Source organism: Lissotriton helveticus, chromosome 6 (genome assembly GCF_964261635.1).
Source record: "Lissotriton helveticus chromosome 6, aLisHel1.1, whole genome shotgun sequence".
Taxonomy (NCBI): Eukaryota; Metazoa; Chordata; class Amphibia; order Caudata; family Salamandridae; genus Lissotriton; species Lissotriton helveticus.
This window is the reverse complement of record NC_136067.1, coordinates 479,894,775-479,916,338: the sequence shown is the minus strand read 5'-3', so window position 1 is coordinate 479,916,338 and position 21,564 is coordinate 479,894,775.

The window sequence follows — 21,564 nt, the reverse complement described above, 5'->3', positions numbered from 1 at the left end:
GTTCCCGCTGAGTCTAGGGCTCGGTTTTAGGGGGGTTTGGCGTTCTTTGGTCCAGAATTGGCAGAATTTTGGCCTTTTTTGGTGTTTTGCTGGCGCGTGTTTGTGTGAAAACTAAGCGAAAACTAGTCGTAGACCTTCTTCTTCTTCTTCTTCAAAGAGCGCAGTGGTTCGATTTTGTTCTGCCTTGCTGAGATTCTTGGGAATCGCTGGAACAAGTGTCCAGGTACGTTTCAAGAGGATCAAAGTAGTGGAAGTGCTGAAAAGTTGAACAGCAATTTTTGGTGAACAGCGCAATTTGCCATGTTTTGAACATACCAGTATTGCATGTTTTGGGGGGGCTGTTTGGGGGTGTTCTAGATTTGTGGGGGTGGTTCGGGGGGTCTAGGAGCACTGCTGGGATAGTCTAATTTTGATTGCAAGTGGTTTGAAGAAAATCCATGGTGGAAAAGGGGGGTTTGGGCCTAGTTGCAGACAGCATTTTGACACAATTTAAACTGAGGCCTAGCAGTATTGCGTGTTTTTGGGGGGTTGTTTGGGGATGTTCTAGATTTGCGGGGGGGTCTGGGGGTCTGGGAGCACTGCTGTGATAGTCTAATTTTGATTGCGAGTGGTTTGAAGAAAATCCATGGAGGAAAAGGGGGGTTTGGGCCTAGTTGCAGGCAGCGTTTTGGCTCAATTTAAACTGAGGTCTAGCAGTATTGCGTGTTTTTGGGGGGCTGTTTGGGGGTGTTATAGATTTGTGGGGGGGTTTGGGGGTCTGGGAGCACGGCTGGGATAGTCTAATTTTGATTGCGAGTGGTTTAAAGAAAATCCATGGTGGGAAAGGGGAGTTAGGGTCTAACTCCCCTTTCCCACCATGGATTTTCTTCAGCTAGCTGCAGAGTGCATTTGGAGTGATGTTGACTGGTAGGCCGAAAATTTTCTAAGTGTCACATTTTCCAATTTTGCTTTTGCCCTGTTTGGGGTGTTCTACTTTTTTGCTGGTGGGTTGACGGGTCCGGGGGCAATGCTGGGAAGGTCTAATATCGGGCGCAAGTGTTTTGGATAAAATCCATGGTGAAAAAGTTTTTCCGTTTTTGCTCACTTGCTTGTTTTTGGGGGGCTGTTTGGGTGGGTTCTAGGTTTTTTTGGGGGGGTCTGGGAGCACTACTGGGATAGTCTAATTTTGATTGCGAGTGGTTTGAAGAAAATCTATGGTGGGAAAGGTGAGTTAGGGCCTAGCTGCAAAGTGCGTTTGAAGTGATGTTGACTGGTAGGCCGAACGTTTTCTGTGTGTCACATTTTCCATTTTTGCTTTTGGCCTGTTTGGGGGTGTTCTACTTTTTTGCGGGTGGGTTGACGGGTCTGGGGGCATTGCTGGGAAGGTCTAATATCAGGCGCAAGTGTTTTGGATAAAATCCATGGTGAAAAAGTTTTTCCGTTTTTGCTCACTTGCCTGTTTTTGGGGGGCTGTTTGGGGGGCGTCTAGGTTTTTGGGGGTGGGCTTGGGGGTCTGGGAGCACTGCTGGGATAGTCTAATTTTGATTGCGAGTTGTTTGAAGAAAAACCTTGGTGGGAAAGGGGAGTTAGGGCCTAGCTGCAGAGCGCGTTTGGACTGAATTGAAGGTAGGCCATACATTTGCTTTTGGCCTGTTTGGGTGTGTTCTACTTTTTGCGGGTGGGTTGACGGGTCTGGGGGCATTGCTAGGAAGGTCTAATATCGGGCGCAAGTGGTTTGGAGAAAATCCGTGGTGAAAAAGGGGGGGTTAGGGCCTAGGGTTAGGGTTAGGGTTAGGGTTAGGGTTAGGGTTAGGGTTAGGGTTCTAAAATCACAGTTTACACTTTACACCTAGCTTGAGGAGAAAGATCCGCAAATTTCGCCCACACTTATTTATCCTTCGAAAAGGAGACTCAGAGTACGCACTTTCGAAACGATGCTTGTATGTTTTGTAATACTGTTGACTCTGAAACTGAAAGTGTTATTTTTGCACTACACAGCGTACCTTATAATTTTTTTCTCCGTGGTGTTTTAATATCACTTCCTGTTTTTCCATCAACAATTACAGGCCGGCTTTTACCCAGTGCAATGGCAAAAAGTATGACCTCAGGCTTAGCGACCCGCAATTCAGCATCCACCAGGCAGGCAGTGGACAAGGTGTCTTCTGGTCCCCAACATTGATCGGCGGAGCGTCAGAAGGAATGGAGGAGTATCGCGAAAAAGAGGAATGGCTGGATGCATGCAACTTCCCAAATTCAACAGGACAACTACAACGACATACAGTTACAGTATCCATCTTCATTTCTACTTATCTTTTAAGTAATGTTATTGCTGCGAACTTCTGTGAGTGTGACTCTGTGCTTTTGTTTGCTCTCTGCTTCAATTCATCCCTCCAGCCATTGTATACTTTTTTCTTTGCTATTTTTAAACTAATTTAATGTACTAAGTGGTTCTTCTCTCCGAGGGCAGATAGGCAAGTGAAATTGCGTAATTACTGCAGCCCTGTACTGTCACATTGTTTCTTCATAGTTAGTACATTGTAGAAAGTACTACTTACTTTTCAGTAACCTATCCATTTAGCAAACAACTTCATGCATGCAGTAGTGCATGCACTTCCTTTATGTCCCTTAAAAGATTTATGGATAGCTTTGTATCCAAAGATTTGTTTATCTTCATTTGTTGTTTCTCCATGCTGTGTTTTTTTTTTCCTCTCTCCACAAAACTTTCCCCACAAACCCCATTCCCATCCAAGTTTCAAACCCTAACCCTCTTCCCCCGGGATGTGTGGTTTTCATTGAGGTGTGAGTAAATTACAACAAAAATTCCACACACTTGCTGGGGAGGATAAGGTCAAAGCAGCAGAAAACATCCTCCTCCTACACGTGGCGAATGATTACGCTGCTGTGCCCTTCACCTTCAGTACTATTTCTTGTAGTATCCAAAGCCAAACTCCACACAGCTAGTATACTTTGGAAACTTTAGCACTTGTGAGGCTAAATTATGGCACTGTTCTTGTGTACTATGCTATCTATCCTACTGTTGTAATGATCCGCTCAGGCCACTCAAGGTTTCTTTTTTTCATATGCTGCTACTGCCGCTGTGTTCCACCACTACCACCACAATGATACAATTTCATCCGCCCAAGATTGCCAACCTTCATCGCCAGTTGCCATGCAGCCAGCCCTGTGCCTAGCCCTAGGCCTATTCTCAAACATGAATCACAGGTAAGATAAGCGTTTGGGGGGAGGAAGAATAATGGAGTAGGAGGAGAGACGAGAGACTGACGGTAGTACTACTAAAGTAGTAGGACAATTGAATTCACTAACTCTGTGAGTAGCACTTACTTTTGTAAACATTTGGCCGATTACTTGGACAATGTGAATCAAGCAGCCAGTTAAGTTTCAGGAAAACAAACGAACAGTTAACCCCCCCGCCTCCCCCGCAAAACAGTAAAAACACGTATGCAATGTTTAAGTTGAAAGTAAATAATTATTTAAATCCATAACAAAAATAAACTATCCCGCAAGACCCGACCCACCCCCCTCCCTAACCCCAAACCTAACCCCAAAGAATGTCCGTGAAAAAGTCCCCAAAGTCCAAGAAAAAACCCAACTCCCAATTCCCACCCCCCCCCCATAAGTCTTTAAAAAAGGGGCAAGGGACAGTCACTCCTCCTCTACTGCCGCCGGTGGTGTCCTTTGGCCAGGTGGGCCCGTTGCTCCCCGCGGAGGTTCTTCTTGAGCAGGCTCTTCATTCTCTCCATCTCCTGCTCAAGGTTGGACACCCTGAGGGTTAGGCGGTGGATGCGGGCCTTGCACCTGCTGTGGGGGGCTGCTGATTATTTGGCTGCTAGGCGGTGGCAGATGGCTGCGGTACCACGGCTCCGTACTGCTGGAGGCTTGCGCTGACTGGCTGACCCAGGGAGCACGGAGGAGGATGCAGCTGTTGCGGTGAATGTTGTGGTGGACTGCGACTGTGTGTCCTTCTCCTCCTGGTCCACCAGCCGCAGATATTCGGCGACAATCGCCTCCAGCTTTCTTTGCTGGGCCTGTCTAGCCAGCTCCTTCCGTGTCAGTTTGGAAGTAGCATCCATATGAAGAAAGAAAGACATACTGTAACCAATGCTCTTCAAGATTAACACAAAATAATTCAGCAGAAAGTTTTGTCACAGTAGAACTAGCAACTTGCAAGCACAGTACATAACATTTGTGGCCTGTATCTATCTAACCTCCCACTTCATCAGCCTCTGCTCTAACATTAGTGGGAGTTTCAGGAATCAATTCTACGAGCACTATATGGACTCACTACATTAGAGTCGACTATGGCAGTACACCAGTCTTCTTCTTCTCTCTTGTTTAGCGAAATTGGTATGTAAACTTCTGGAAGCCGGCATAATTCCAGCGCAGTCAACTTGCACCCTAGAAAAACAGACGCAAGCCATGATGACACAGACTTGCGTTACTGTACCAGTCCAGTACATGCAGGTGGTGAAGCTCTTACTTTTCTATTACGGGTGGCACTGAGAATACTCTGTTACAAGGGCTACTGCTTAATTAATTTAACTTTCACCCTACAGTGCCAATGACTACTAGAAAAGGACAATGAAGAAGAAAAATAATATGATTATCTATCCCTTCACAGGATATTTGCTTACATACGGGATGACTTTAGGTGCTTTGTTTTTTATTGAGTGAACACTGATAGACCACACATGATTGACAGAGTTGTACTAAAATTATTAACAGAGGTAGTTAGTGGCCCCCGTATTCGCCCGATATATGCTGTGCTTGCAATGCAAACTACTGCTACTATTCATGGTAGTATTCGGAAAAATTAAAACTTCTTTTCCTTGCCTTTGCTGCACTGGAACGGATGTGCCGGTGTGGTGTTACATGCTCTTCAAAGTAATACTTACTTCATCCAGTGACCATCTACTCTGTCTACATACACATATGCTATCCATGAGTCAGATAGTACCATGATCCAGGCATCCATCCATTCAAAGTAAATGTCAATCATTCTTCTTAATGCCTCAACTGGACAAACCTTAGTTTTACTCACTGAAAAACAACATTTTCATTTTATTTTGGAAACCGCAAGCCATGCATTCGTGCTTGACTTGCATTTGAATTTGAACCAAAGGATATATTGCGCACACATACAGTTTCTGTTTCACCCACCCAGGCAGTCCTCTTCCCTTTCTCCTTCCACCCATCCTTGCTTCATCCTTCAACCGGCCATGCAACATATTCCCAGCCACCTTGGGCAGCATTCAAAAACACGTATCATTCTTTGCCAGTCATCATTACTTTTAACTCGCTTGTCCTTCCACACTTACTTACACCCTTCTTTCCCTTTTCCTTCATCCCATCCATCAAGTTCATCTCTGATCTGACTTGGCTTCTCGATAAAACTTTCACAGCTAAGTTGAAGTCAGTTTAAAGGAGGCTACTACCTGGTTGATAAAAACTTAGTTCTAAATTTGTAAGTCTTCTTAACAGTAAAGTATACTTGTACTGTACAACATATACACCCGTGCAGAGAGCACACTCTGCAGTCTGCAATCTCAATAAGTAAGGAATATAATAGCTTACCACTGCCCGCCACTCCCGTGGCATCCCCCACAGCAGTTCCCGCTGGCTGTTGCTCCGCCTCTGCCCCAGGAGTGCCCACCTCCACGCTGGCCCCGGCACCGGTGGATGGCTGTGCCGATGTTCCGCCTAGAAAATACATTTCAGAGTTTTAAATGCCTTATACACCACTCCCTAGTATTTTGTCTAGGAATGAAAAAATGTTACTACGACTACACAAACAAATATAATAATTTGTGACTCTCTAGTCTAAACTACAAATTGCCCTTTTTTCAGGGTGTTTTTTAGTTATGCTTAGCCGTAACATGTCTCGCTACAATTTTTAGCACAACTGATGAATGCTTGCTTTTTAACACGCACCATTTTTCTCATAATAGACAGAAGCTTCCCTTCTAAGAACAAGAGCAAGATCAGATCATCATCACTTGGACAGAGTCAGCAACGATTCAGCACCACAAAGAAGACTTGAAGGTCCAAACTGGTGAGGGCTCGCCCACAATTAATGTGTGAAATCACTAAGCACTTTTCAATTTTCAATCCACCGTTTATGTTGTATGAAGAACTTGATTTTAATAAATGTTTTTCTTTTAATAAAGCTTTAAAACTTACATAGACTCTGTGGTTTTTGGTCATGAGTGAGCGAGCGAAAGGGTTTGCAATTTGCAAGCATGAGTCCGTGGCTCTGAGAGGTCGGGATTCTGACTCCGTAGTCTTATGCCCTGGGTTGTATAATCATTGGGATCAATCATCGATGAATTCGGGAGCTAAATGATTCTGACACACTAGCTAGTCAGTAATGAGATTGGGGGTTTAAATTCTGTTATGACTGAGGTATGTGGAAAGTCTAACTGCGCCTATTTTAATTGATTAAAAATGCACTATTTCGTGTCCATAGTTCTGTTTGTGCAGAATAGTCCCTGCAACAGTAGTAGTATGGATTGTCCTCCTATCCAATCAAAAAGTAAACTAGTATCTTATTCTTTCTCTGTGGCCATTGACATTTTATTGTTGGGAATTGTCAAAGCATAAACATTTAGAAGACTTCCAAAGACATTATGGACAACCCAGAGGACTGCTCAGTGCATAGAGCTATTGCTGAATAGAATGGGAGTTTTGTTTAACACCTTTTGCCAACTGTGCAAGCTTAGTTAGCTACACAGACAGACTAATACTAATCTAGTAGTACCACAGGGAGTCATAGTAGATGCAGGATAAGAATTTAGAAACAGTCTACAAGAAGATCAAAGACGATTTAGAAAAAATCGAATGAGGAACGTTAGGAAAAAATAGGTGCTGTAAAAGATAGGGAAGTATAATTATTAATATTAACAGGAAAACTTACTGGGGCCAGCAGAGGAGCCCTCGCCGGACTGATCCTGGCCTTCCTGATCTTGTCCCTTCTCTGCCGGCGCCGCTACCTCCTCCTGTGTCCCCTTGCCCCTGGGGGGTTCTGATGTACAACATGAAAGAAAGACACAAACATGGATGATTGTTGTCAACCAAATCAAACATTTCAGAAAAATAATAACAAATTATTTCGGGGAAATAGACAACAATTGCACTAAATTTAGTGACCTATCTGATGCGGTCTGCTAGGATATTAGTATTGCTGGATTCGTGGACCGTCTACTTGGAAAGTTATGTAACTCACTAAACCAACTAAAAAAAGGTTCAACTAGGACTGGCAGGCAGCACTCCGCAGCACGTGAAGTGACAACACAGTCCATCGTGATTGCAGACCAGTGAGAAGTTGAACACTAAAAAGTTTACTAATAAATAACCAGTCATAATATACTCAAACTATCAATCCACCACCACTATCTCTTCTTAGTGGCAGGAGTACAAAGGAAGAACTGGACTTGAGTCTCTAGGGGCAGATTTACAAGCCCCTTGTGGCTCTTTTTCTCCATCGTTGCGTGACTTTTGTGACGCAGTGGCAGCGCAAAAGAGGCGCCATGGTGCGGGGTATATTAACAACGTGACGCATCTGGGAGATGCATCACGTTGTAAAGCCCTGCGCCATCAGGGGCGTTCCGGCGCAAGGGAGGGCGTTCCTTCGCAGGAACGCCTCCTAAAAGTGGCTGAGTGAAATCTGCAAGATTTCACTCAGTCACTTTTAGGCCAATGTCGCGTCAAAACCCTGCGCCGGCTTGAAGCAAACATACGGCTTGACGCAGCATTGGGGAGATAGGGCACCCCAGAGCATTGCTGGAGCTGCGTCATGCTTGCGACGCAACTCCAGCAATGCGCTGCCTTTACGGCACAGATGCGTGACGCATCTGTATCGTTTTTGCCCCATGGTGCGCCGCATTGTGGCGCACCATGGGTGGTGGAGGCGTGGTGCACAATTACTGGCGCATCCCTGCTAATTTGCAGAGATGCACCAGTAATTGTAAATCTGCCCCTTAGTGTCTAGCATTATGCAGTTCTGTAAAGTACACTCATACATAATCACTCATGGCCAATGAAATGAGCACAAAATCGAAAACAAGTAAGCATAGTAGCACCGCCACTGAGCAGGCGAGCAGTGCACCTGCAATGCAATCACAGAAGATTTCGAAACATAATTTACCTACAATGTAATTGGCAGCATTATTGCTCTTCGGAAAAAACAAACATTTACAATATGATAACATAGAGCAGGAGAAAAAAGAGTAGTGAATAAATAGCTACTACTACTCACCAAGCCCAGGGATCTCGATGCCTAGGAGGTCGAGTAGGTAGTGTTCATGGTCCAGGATATCGGACCACCGGTGCGTGGCCTGGCTGTAGGTGCGCCGGACCCGAGACTTCCTATACATTGGCCTGCACACCTTCCCCCACAGCTGCTGACGATCCTGGAGCCCGTACCCACCAGCGATCCTGCCGCCTGTCGCGATGGTCTTTGGGAGGTGGCGCTGGACATAAAAAACCAGTGCCGCCACCTCCTCCACGCTAAATATCTCCCGGGCTATGACTTGCTACCCCCTCAATCGCCCGCATGGGAGCCGGGTACAGGGGTGGGACCCTTCCCCTTGTCCCTCCCGGCTCCCTTTGCCATGGTCCAGGACAGGAATGGAAATAATAAATAGGAAAGAGAATAGGGAAAAAGTAAATAAAAGAAGAGGTAAAAAAAGTAGTTTTAAAGTAACCCAAAGTAGAAGAAAACACAAAATATAGATCTAGACAAATAGAGAGATAGATAATGAGCAAAAAATATTAAAAAAAAGTTCAAAGAAACAAAGGATTGGAAAGATTACAACAGGATAGGAAAGTCAGGCCCAGAACCATAGCAATGAATGAAAAACAAGATAGCTGCACCAATTGAGGACCGCATGGGTAAGTTGGCGCGATATTTCCCCTGCGAGCACCGCACACAACGCGAGATTGCCAATAGCGCCCGGAAACGGAAATACGCAACACGCACAAGATGGCCGCGCCCATGTACGACCGCATGGGTAACTTCGCGGTCGGTGCGCTGCAAGTGGCCACCGAATACGCAAGAAACACGCAAAAAAATCAACGAATTCGCACATTTTGCAGATCGCAAATTCGATTTCGCGTGAATTCGCGGACCGCGAATACGCAAATTTCACCCACACTTAACCTGGACCCATGTTCTAGCGATTCCCAAGAATCTCAGCGAGGCAGGACAAAATCGAACCACTGCGCCCTTTGAAAAAGAAGAAGAAGAAGGTCTACGACTAGTTTTCACTTTTCACCCAAACACACGCGCCCGAAAAACACCAAAAGAGGCCAAAATTCTGCCAAATTCTGGACCAAAGAACGCCAAACCCCCTAAAGCCATGCGAACATCATTATGAACGAGCCTGCATCGGGCCCTGAGCCCTAGACTCAGCGGGAACCCTATCAACTAGAACCCAAAAACCCTAGTAAATTGGACTGAACCCTAAACCCTAGCTATGCTTTGTCTGTCTGTGTCAAAGAGCCTAGGTATGCTACATCAGGATTCTTCACTCAGCGGAGCCTGCCTTCACCGTCTGCAAGGCCCTGCCGCAAGCATGGGCCAAAAATCCATTCCGCTCAAGAATTTGCGAATTTTCGGTAATTTTGAGAGATTCGCGAAAAACCTAAAAACAGCAAATTTCGCAAACAATGGATGTTTGGCCAAAGCTTGAGGCAGGGCCATTCAGACGGTCAAGGCAGGCACCACTGAGTGAAGCAACCTAATGTAGCATACCTAGGCTCTTTGTCAGACAAAAAACGCATATCTAATTGTATGCAGCAAGCCGCATAGCCCCAATTTTACATGAACTGCTGTCTGGAGTGGAGTGGACTCTGCCTGGCATAACAATAACAGTACACTGCCTCGCCCTCGACCACTGCATACCACGAATAGACAGACATGTAGTTCTGCTGTAGTAGTTGTTGTAGACTGGTTTACCTGTTTGCCACTCACGAATTGGCCATAGTTCTTCCGTAAACCAACGCAGATGATCCATCCATCCCAGTGAGTGATTGTAAAGAAAAAAGATATATTATTTAATCAATCATCATGGTATATTGGCAAGTGAGTCCACTCCAAGGACACACATTTTGCATATTGGAAAATGAAACATAGTGGCCCCTGAAGTTGAAGTACAATTTGAATTAAAGAAGGTAAAAAAAACAGAGTAGTAGACATGAGTTACAATTACTGTGTAAAAGATATAATAATAACTAAGACAAGACATATGATTAATTTCATGCACAAAAAACAAACAGCAATTGGTTTCATCAGAGCCAGACAGCCATTGCTGTCCACTGTATGCCATCTTCTCATTATTCATTACTTGTTCTACTTTTTGTCCGCATCTTCTTCGGAAAGTGAGGGCCCACAGAGCAGCCTCTCCTGTCAATTTCAGAAGTAACTCTGTCAGCAATCAGCAAGCATGTAGTCAGTCAGTAATTTCAGTCCCACTTGAGGGCACACCTCTACGAAGACAAAGTTTCTTTATTCTTCGTAATCCATCCATCTGCCTTAAGGGAAATGTATTGGGGGAGTCTGGAGGAGGAGGATAGAGGAGCATGATTGAGTTGTGAACTTGTGAACCTCAGGAATGCAGACTGCGGCACCTTCAAATCAATGAAAATAAGATGAAGATAGTGCTGCTGATGGACTTGTTGTGATTAGGTGATTAGAGTTTTGTTGTGGTAAAAGTTGCAAAACAAACAAAAGACACACAGGAATAAAAGTGAATAAGGACGGAAAAAAGGAAGTCATTTTTAGGCCTCCGTGTCAGGGAAGTAGAGCTCGTCCTCAAACTCTATGAATTGGGACAGGAGTAGGTCAGCTAACAGAGAAGAACTTCCGTCACCTAAGTCGGTGTCCTCTTCTTCCTGCGTGCATTCATGTTTTTTGTAATCTGGTGGTATGAAGTGCTGATTCATCTTGATCAGTGTTAACCTCTCCACATTTTTGGGCGAGTGGCGGGTCCTTTTTGAAGTTACAATGGCACCAGCAGCACTGAAAACAAATTCGGAAGAAACACTTGCGAGTGGGCAAGACAAATCATTTAGAGCCAGGTTGGTGATCAGTGGCCATAGAGGCCTTTTCCTATACCAATACAGCAATGGGTTCTGATTAACAAAGACCTCTGTTGGGTCATCCAGATAGGCCTGCACCATCAGCACAAGGTTCTCCAGGGTTGCTCCACTTTGCGTAGCATCTGTGGCCTTTGCAGCACTGGAACGAGCAAACCCTTGATGAGTTAGCCAATCCGCTTCCGACAATATTATGGCTCGGCCTGGTGCAGGTGAGGATGATGATACGGTTGCTGGTGTCGTTAACGGCTGTGAGGGAAAGTGACTCCCTTCGGCCACAGATTCAGAAGTGGAACTTGACGCCGGATGGGCTGCTGATTCAGTTGTACTTCTGCTGGCTCCTTGAATTTTCTGCCGCTCTTTTCCGAACCGAGTGGCTGACACAGCTAGTCAAAGTCTGTACTTTGAAACATCTGCATCATCAAAAAGAATGAATGCTTTGCTGGACACTACATTTTTGTACCGTGGATCCAGAATAGTGGCACAAATGTAATGTTGTTCAGCATGTATGTTTTTCAGCCTTTCATTGTCAACTAGGCAGCTTAATAAACTCTCTGCCAACTGATATGCGTCATGCTTTTCAGCATCATCTCGGAACGTTGAAGACACCACCTTCAGGTGGTGCTCTTGCATGACCAACAATGGGATAGCTTAGCCCAAAGAACAGTCCTCCCTGCTGACTTCATGCGTGAAGACCTCAAAAGGACGAAGCAAGTCTGTCGGGCTTGCAACTAGCTTCCATTCCTCCAACTCTAGCCTCATTTCTTTCATAATAGAACCCAGTTTATAGACATAATCATTGATTACCCCCCACTGCTCAGACAGACGCTCAAGCATGTAAAAGGTTGAGTGCCAACGTGTTGCCACCTCCTGGATGAGTCCTTTGACTGGCAGTCTACGTTCATGTTGAATGCTCCTCAGCTGCTTCCGGGCCTGAAAAGAATGGCTGAAATGTGTGCAGATTCTTTGGCAGGTGGTCATTAACTTGCTGACTTCGTTTTCTTTTTTCAAGAAATCTTGCACCACGATGTTAATACTGTGCGCCAAACACGGCACTCTGAAGTACTCACCATCCTGCATGGCCTTAACTATACTACTGCCATTATCCGTGGAAGCTAAACCAACTATGCGATTTCTTGGATGCAGCCATTCAGACCTTCCTGTCAAACTCCTCCAAAAGGTTAGGTGCAGTATGAGTTTTCTCCATGGCAAACATGGCTACTGTTGTATGTTTCCGAGTAGCTTGAAAAACTGTGTCCGGGTCAACACCTGCATTTATCTTTTCTCTAACCCCTGCAAAAGAGACCCAGTGTGCAGTGATGCACATGTAATCCACGGCTTGGCAACTGGTCCACATGTCTGTTGTCAGGTGGATAGTGTGAGCAGCACTCTTCTGCAAAGCTGCCCCAATCACCTCCAGCACATATAGATGTAGTGCTGGAACCGCAACTCTAGCAAAATAGGACCGGCTAGGAACCTTCCATTTAGGGCAGACTGTTGCCTCAAATTCTAGAAACCCACCCCTTCCACGAAAGAAAAAGGGAGAAGGTCCAGCGCTAGCATTTTAGCCAGCTTTGCGTTATACAGACATGCTGTTGGGTGGTTGCGTTCAAATGGCACATCCGACCAAAACATGCTTCTAATCTTGGGCTGGACCGTTTTACGTGATGATGATGATGCAGAATTTTTGAAACCAGTTAGGCTCATTGATGTACTTTTTCACATTAGAGTCTCTGCCAAACTCTTAGTGTGCCTCATACATGTTGCAGGGGTAGAGGGTGTGGACGCTACCACTGCAGTGCTGCTGCCTGGGATACTGGGTATACCAGAAAAAATGTAGGTCGGTTCTTGACTTCCCCCTGCAAAATCAGCCCTCGTCATCATCTACTGCAATATCAATGGATACATTTGGATTTGTTTATCTTTTGGCTTCCTGGATCGTCTTAGGGTGCGCCCCCAACTCGATAGTGTGGTGTTTTTTGAGATGACCTCTCTGGCCTCCATTGCCATATTTGGTACCAAGCTTACCCCGACTAACTGCTTGTCTACAAATCGAACAAATGACCATGTTTTCCACCTTTTGGCTAACAGTAAAGAAGTCCCAAACTGGGGACTGGAGAAGTCTGCTGGTGGTGGAGGTGGTACTTTGAGTTTCAATGCCAGATGAAGTGGAGTATGGGCGTGGCTGAATTTGTTTCTGTTGTTCGCTTACAGGACCACTACTTGAGGTAATGGAGGTCGAGCTGGATGGAGGTTACTGCCGGCACTTCTGACTAAAAAATATAGAAGCCACTGGTGCTGCAGGCGTAGTTTTTTTTTCCCAAAAAAGGTGTCGGTGGGCACACCAGTCTCCTCGGTAGGTGGTGCCACTTGCTTCTTCTGCTCTTTCTTACTGGCAGTGGCACAGGCAACTTTTTTAGCTGAGGCGCTACGGCCACCTTTCTTTTGGGCCCATCTTCTTCAGATGTCAGAACAGCAGACCGCAGTTGCACGAGTTGCAGAGTTGTCTTGTCTGTGGCCACACGTGACGTCACGTGACATTGTGCTGCACACTTCTTCCTGGCACTGGTGGTTCTCTTGTGCACCTAAAAGCAATGGAAGCCAGAGGAACATCAGTTAAACACCCCAAAAAGTCGAAAAACACACAAAAATCACCACAATCTAATGCCATCCATGCCCTCAATGATGTTTAAATTCAAGACTCCCCACAGAAAGACTTGGTCCATGCACCACTGAGTACCCCTGGGCCTAAGGAAGAAAGCAAGGCAAACTGGGTGCAGGCCTGAGCACACTGCCTGGCTTCAAAATGGTGTGGTCCCTTGACCCCCAGCCACATGGCCAGGCCCTGCCTGGCCCAGGCCTCAAATTGGCCCCCACCCTCATGGCCAGGCCCCAACAACACCCCAAAAAGTCGAAAAACACACAAACATCACCACAATCCAATGCCATCCATGTCCTCAATGATGTTTAAATTCAAGACACCACACAGAAAGACTTGGTCCATGCACCACTGAGTGCCCCTGGGCCTAATGGAAGAAAGCAAGGCAAACTGGGTGCTGGCCTGAGCACACTGTCTGGCTTCAAAATGGGCCCTTGACCCCCAGCCACATGGCCAGGCCTCAAAATGCCCCCCACCCACATGGCCAGGCCCCAACAACACCCCACAAAGTCGAAAAACACACAAAAATCACCACAATCCAATGCCATCCAAGCCCTCAATGATGTTTAACCCCTTAATTGCTGCCGTCGGCCAACGGTCGTCACGGCCACTACCTCCCCAGTGCTGCGCACGACCGTTGGACGTCCATTCAGCACTAGTTCCAATGGACAGCGCAGCACTGGGGAGGTTTATTTACAAGCTCTAAAGGGGTTAAATTGAAGACACCCCACAGAAAGACTTGGTCCATGCACCAATGAGTACCCCTGGGCCTAATGGTAGAAAGGAAGGCAAACTGGGTGCAGGCCTGAGCACTCTGCCTGGCTTCAAAATGGGCCCTTGACCCCCAGCCACATGGCCAGGCCCTGCCTGGACCAGGCCTCAAAATGGCCCCCACCCACATGGCCAGGCCCCAACAACACCCCAAAAAGTAAAAAAAAACACAAAAATCACCACAATCTAATGCCATCCATGCCCTCAATGATGTTTAAATTTAAGACACCCCACAGAAAGACTTGGTCCATGCACCACTGAGTCCCCCTGGGCCCAATGGAAGAAAGCAAGGCAAACTGGGTGCAGGCCTGAGCACTCTGCCTGGCTTCAAAATGGGCCCTTGACCCCCAGCCACATGGCCAGGCCCTGCCTGGACCAGGCCTCAAAATGGCCCCCACCCACTTGGCCAGGCCCCAACAACACCCCAAAAAGTAAAAAAACCCACATAAATCACTACAATCCAATGCCATCCATGCCCTCAATGATGTCGAAATTAAAGACACCCCACATAAAGACTTGGTCCATGCACCACTCACTACCCCTAAGCGTACTGGCTAGTGAGGCTTTACAGGCACTCCAAAAAAAAAATCAACATATAACAGTGAGCTAAAATTCCATGACATAACTGAGAATTAAGTTTAAAAAAATCACAGAAACAGTTGTATCATGCACCCATGACTAACCCTGGGCCTACTGGATACTGTGGCTACCCACAATATATTTTTTTTTAAAGTTGTGAAAAAAGTTTTAAAACTGTAGTTGCAGCAACTGCAATACCCCAAACAAACAACACCAACTTACTTGTAAAATCTCAAGTCCAAAAGTGATCCAAACTCCAAAGTCCAAAAAGTCCTCAAATACAAATATCCAGCAGCAGCCACAAAAAGTAATTCTTCCAGCTCCAGATCCAAATCAAAAGTGACAAGGACATGGAGAAAGCACTGGGAGGAGCCTGCTGGACAGGAACAGGAAGTTGGAGACTCTGGGGTACTTCCTTCCTCCCACCCCCCCCCAAAATGCACTCCTTGCACCAAAAAGTGCAGCCAAATGTCAATCTGAGGAGTTATTCTGATCAAAATCATCATTTTCAGAAGGTTTATGCTGCCTCCGGTGGATTTCTTGTGCAGAATTGCAATTTTTGCAATTTCGGGAAAGCGAGCTGTTCAAATCTCCCGCCGGAAGTCAGCTGCGCGCCGCATTTGCGCGTTCGGCATTGTTTACTCCCGCAATGCGTGATCGCGTGCCCTTATGACGTACTCGCGTTGTCAAACTCTCGCTGTGCAAGATGGTGGGCTGCGATGACGTAATCGCGGTCGAAAAACTCTTGCACGATCACGCAGCAAGATCCAAAATGGCGCAGCACACGCAAACCGGGGGAAAAACAACTCGGCAAACACAGAATCACGGTAAAAGATAACCTCATGCTCCAGGATATGATATGCATGGGGTCCATCCAACTCTTCCCTGCCTTGCAAATGATGGAACCACTTCTTAGTGATCCTTTACACAAAGGAGCCAATTACAATTGGCACATTTCCTAAAGTGTCTGTTGAGGCGTGCTACCTTTTCCCATACATACCTTCCTAAAAGTCTGAGACCAAAGAGAAATACAATTTTGGCCCTGTATGGTTTTGAGATAAACTATTGTTAGAGGCATCTGAAAAGAGCAAAAGAATGCTGACAAATACTCCATTTTGAAAACATGACAAAGATAAGGACTGGTTGATACTCTTGGGAGAACACAACAAAATCATTGATGGGACTTATTTTTAATGTTCCTATCTTTTAAGCACTGTGCAGCTAGTACTTGTAGCTCACCTTTTTGAGAATAAATAACTGTTTCTGAAGGCACTCTGATAGTGGTGCTGGCACTTATGCTGTGACATAATTCATATATTGTGGTCTTGCACAGAAGGCTTGCTTGTTCACAATCTACAGACATGTGAAGGACATGAGTGGCAGTCATTTACAGGCAGGCATTTCTTGAGCTCCATGATTGCAGGTCTGGCCATGTTCTTGGAGCAGAAACCCACCCACTAGACGACCTGGCTTTGATATTGGGCAATTTTTGGGGAGCGACCGCTTAGGCAAGGGTCGATCCACAGAGAGCCTATTTGGTCTGTGATTCACCCACCCCCCCATGGGCGATTCTGCCATATTTTATGCCAATCAGCCTCCGGGAGGGTCGAAACCCGCTAGAAACCAGGGATTTTATTTATTCAAATGTATACGGGGTGCGACCCCTTGGGAAAGGCTCACTCCCCTTGGGGGATGATTTTGTTTTAGGAACTCCACCTCCCCCGAGGGGAGATCAGATGTTTTTATGCAGATCTGCCATCTGTTGAGGGCGGAAGCCTACTAGAAACCATGGATATTATGTTGAATCTGTCGGGAAGTGGTCCCTTGGGCAAGGGTTACTCCCCTTTATTTGGGAAATGTTTTGGTCAGTTTCTTCCCCCTGGGGGATAATTGGCCATTTTCTTAGGACCATCTGCCCAGACAGGTGGCAGAAAGCCACTAGAACACCAGGGGAACAGCCCTTTGGGCAAGGGTAGCTCCCGTTTTGGGAGTGAACATTTTGGCTGCTTCTGCCCCCTTGGGGGCAGATCAGCCATATATTTGTTAGGCCCATCTGCCTCCAAAGGGGGCACAAGGGATGTATGACGTTACAACGCATACTTTTACCACGCCTACCATTACCACGCAATTTTTACAACGCAGGATCCATTACAACGAAGTACCATTACCACGCATATACCTTTACAACGCATACAATTACAACGTAAGTATTGGTAAGTATATAATATTTTTTAAAATGTAATTTAATTAAAATTAATATAATGTAATTTAATTTAATTTAATTAATTTAATTTAATTTAATTAATTTAATTTATTTTAATTTAATTTAATCAATTCAATTTAATGTAATTTAAATTTAATTATATTTAATTTTTACCCTGTACCCTTTTACCCAAAAACCCAAAACTGACCCTGAACCCTAAAAATACCCCTTTACCCAAAAACCCAAAACTGACCCTGAACCCTAAAAATACCCCTTTACCCAAAAACCCAAAACTGACCCTGAACCCTAAAAATACCCCTTTGCCCAAAAACCCAAAACTGACCCTGAACCCTAAAAATACCCCTTTACCCAAAAACCCAAACTTATAATATTTTTGATAAAATGATCTACTTACGTTGTAATGGTATGCATTGTAAAGGTACCTGCGTTGTAAATACATGCGTTGTAATGGTATGCGTTGCAATGGATCCTGCGTTGTAAAAATTGCGTGGTAATGGTAGGTCGTTGTAAAAGTTGCGTGGTAAAGGTTGTATACCGGGCACAAGCCACTAGATCTCTAGAGATTTTCATATGTATGGTGCATAATGTTTTGTGGAGAGGCCCCTTGGGCAAGGGTGGCTCCCCTTTCACGGGTGACTGTTTTGGCCATTTCTGCCCCCCTTGAGGGCCGATCGCCTTATATGTTGAGGCCCATCTGTCCTCAAGGAGGGCAGATGCCACTAGACCACCTGTGATTTTTGTTAGATGTGGCCCATTGTGTTTTGAGGGATGGCCCTTTGGGCAAGGGTCACTCCCCTTTTTGGATTGAATGTTTTGACACTTTCTTCCCCCTTGGGGGCACATTGGCTCTATATGTTTAGGCCCACTTGCCTCCCAGGTGTACAGAAGCTACTAGACCACTGGGTATTTTATTATATGTGGCACATCGTGTTTTGGGTAGTGGCCCCTTGGGCAAGGGTCACTCCGCTTTTCGGACCCCATCCAGGGCACATCAACCATATATTTTTAGGCCCATCTAGCCCCAAGTGGGGCAGAAGTCACTAGACACACTGGAAGGTTTGTGTGTGGACTGCAGTTTGACTGATGCTCTGTGTTTTGTGGCGTGTGGCTAGCTGTGTATGGACTGTCACTTGGTTGGCATGGACAGCTTTCATATGGTTTATAATGTTAACTATTTTATTTCTTGTTATCATTTACATTTGTAATCATAATGTTTTTTCTCCTTTTTATTCAAGTGCAAAGCTTTTGTTTCGAGTTTCATGCTTGTGGTTTCATAACTGGTTGATCTGCATTTTGTGTAGTTGCATCTGTTTGTCAAGAACATAATTTTTGTACTGTTTACTCCAAATGAGTAGGATTGGCCTGCATGAATGAGTATTTTGTAAATGGTGTAATAGCAGAATATTAGGCTTATGTTTTATTGGGTGTTAAATTTTCCTTGTATTTGTGCATGATGAGTATTGCGTTGTCTTGTTCGTAATTTTCTTTTGTTCTTCCTTTCTAGTGGGATATTGTTGGTGCTTGCTGTGTCTCTGCAGAGTAGATGCTGGTGAGTCTAGCTGTCTCTGGCAAGTGAGTGGTATTTACAGTGGATAGGTCTTTGTGTGGCTTGATTTGATTGACTATACCTTGCAATTGCTATTTGGCAGTAGTTTTACTTTTTGTTTGGTCAAGCCAAACTTTGTTTATCACTTATTTTTCACAGTGTTGGGACTTGTTGACTTGTTTGTCAAGTTGCTTGTTTTAGTAAGGATTATGGCAAGTTGCAGGATGACCACTCAGCAGGTTTCGAACACTCCTTAGCACACATTACAATATTCAGCACAAGTTTGCATATTTGTATTCCACTCATACATAGGTTACGCAAATTTAACAAAAACTTTTGAGGTCCTTGTAATTCAGGTTGTTCTGCAGGTGTTGTTTATTATTTTGATCGATGTCACAGCCAACACGTGTTTCGTCAGTAGGGAATGTAACCCTTGACTTTTTCAAGGCTATTTTCCTCGAGTGTTCTTTTTTCTTCCTTGAGGTGATAATTCCAACCCTCGAAGGGGTATCTGTTAGGGGACCTCGGTTTGTTTGTAGATTGATCTTCCGTTATATGCCACAGTATCGGTTTGTTTAGAGGCAGCTTTCGCTTTTCTTATTATCGAGTCCTCGAGTGTCCCCGCTGCTCCGTATTTCGGACCTCAAAAGTTTTTGTTAAATGCTGTTTAGGCTTGGCCTAATTTAGAAGAGGAAGTGTGGTTCTCTTCTCCTTATAGCACCATTTCCAAGATAGAATCAACAAACACAGTAAGGTGTACAGTCCCCTGAGGCGCCATATCCTAGTACAATACCACCAATCCAACCTTAACTGCCACTCAGCAGGTTGTTGGTATGCTTTTCGAGTCTTCCTCTTTCCATGATTATGAGACTGACTCTGTATCAGAGGCAGAGGAGGAAGGCCAGGATTCTGGCAGTGAATTTTCTGTTCAAGAGGAGTCTTATGATGATAAAGCCACTCAGTGCAGATGAAATGCTGCTTTTAGAGGAAGACACTGATTTGCCAATAGTGCAGCAGGAGGCCTCTGGATTGCAGCCTCGGGCTGAAAGGGTTCCCATCTGAAGTGCTGGACTCTGGGTTGCCTCAAACATGGTGCAGCCAGTGTTGCTGCTTTTAGTGGTGTTGCAGGGTGTAGAGTGAATACTGAAAAATGTTTGACTATAATTTGTATTCAGTTGTTTATGGATGATGTATTTTTGGATGAGATTGTTGAGCAGACTAATTGGTATGCTTAACAGTATTTGACGGACACAGTGCTAGCCTTAAGCCCCAATCTAAAGCTAGCCAGTGGACTCCCACGAATCTGGATAAGTTTAAGAGGTTCTTGGGTTTAACTGTTTTGATGGGCTTCCTGTCATTGTCTTCATATTGGTCAAGTAGTCTCTTAATAGCAACAGTTATATTTCCTGAAACCATGAGTCGCAATTGTTTTTTGCTTCTTCTTCAGATGCTGTGTTTTGTTGATAATGAATTAGCATTGCCATGAGATCATACTGATTATGACCGTCTTTTTAATATTTGCCTTGTCCTTGATCACTTTGTAGACAGATTTTCAGAGATCTATGTTCCAGGGAACCAAATAGCTGGTGACGAGTCTTTGGGTCTGTTCAAGGGCCAGTTGGTTTTTAGGCAGTACATTCCTAGCCAGAGGGAATGTTAAGGAATTAAAATGTATATGCTGTCTGAGTGTATTACTGGACATGTATATAATTTCATGGTGTACACTGGTATACATTCCAGTATTGACCTCTCTGGTTGTCCGTTCACTTTCAGAATTAGTGAGAAAACTGTATAGGAACTTGGTAGAGGGTTTTTTAATAAGGTAATCATTTATACATAGATAACTTCTACACTGGTGTGCAGTAATTCAGGGAATTGTTCAAAGTGGCCACTGTTGCTTGAAGCACAATCTGCTCTAATTGTGAAGGTTACCCAAAAGATCTTGGAGCATATTATCAGGAACGGCGTTAAAAATGATCGTCGGTTTAGCGGCAGAAAACTGCAGCAAAAGCGGCAATAATGTGCTTAATAATATGCCCTTGAGAATTCCAATAGAAGTCCATGTTCTGGTGTGAACATGGGCTTCTACTGGAATTCTCCAGGGCATATTATCAAGCCCATTATTGCTGTTTAAGCTGAAGTTTTCTGCCGCTAAACCGGCAATAATTTTAACGTCGTCCTTGATAATATGCCCACTTGTTTGTAAAAACTTGAGAAGGGACAGTGCAGTGCCTTGCGTTGTGATGAACTTCCAGGTGTGAAATGTTATGACAGTAGAGAGATTTGCATGCTGATTACCATCTATGATGAAATTACTTCACCAGTGACTGTTTCGGGTTAGGTTGATGAAGTGCACAAACCTGTGTGCATTTTAGACTACAATAAGCTCATGGGTGGTGTAGATAGAGTAGATCAGAGTTTGGAAACTTACACTGCTGTTCGTAAGGTTTACTTTTGGTATATGATGTTGGCTGCCAATCTATTCCATTTAGTGACCTTTAATGCTTTTGTTGTATTCAAGGATTGTTCTCCAAAGTCAGAGATGACATTTGGCAAGTTTCAGCAGCCTGTGATAGGCAGATTGTTGTACTAGAACAGGCAAGAGCTCCTAGAGTTGATGTGGTGGAGGATGTGGCAAGAATAAAAGATTGCCACTTTCCTGATCACTTTCCTCCCACACCCAAAAATACTTTC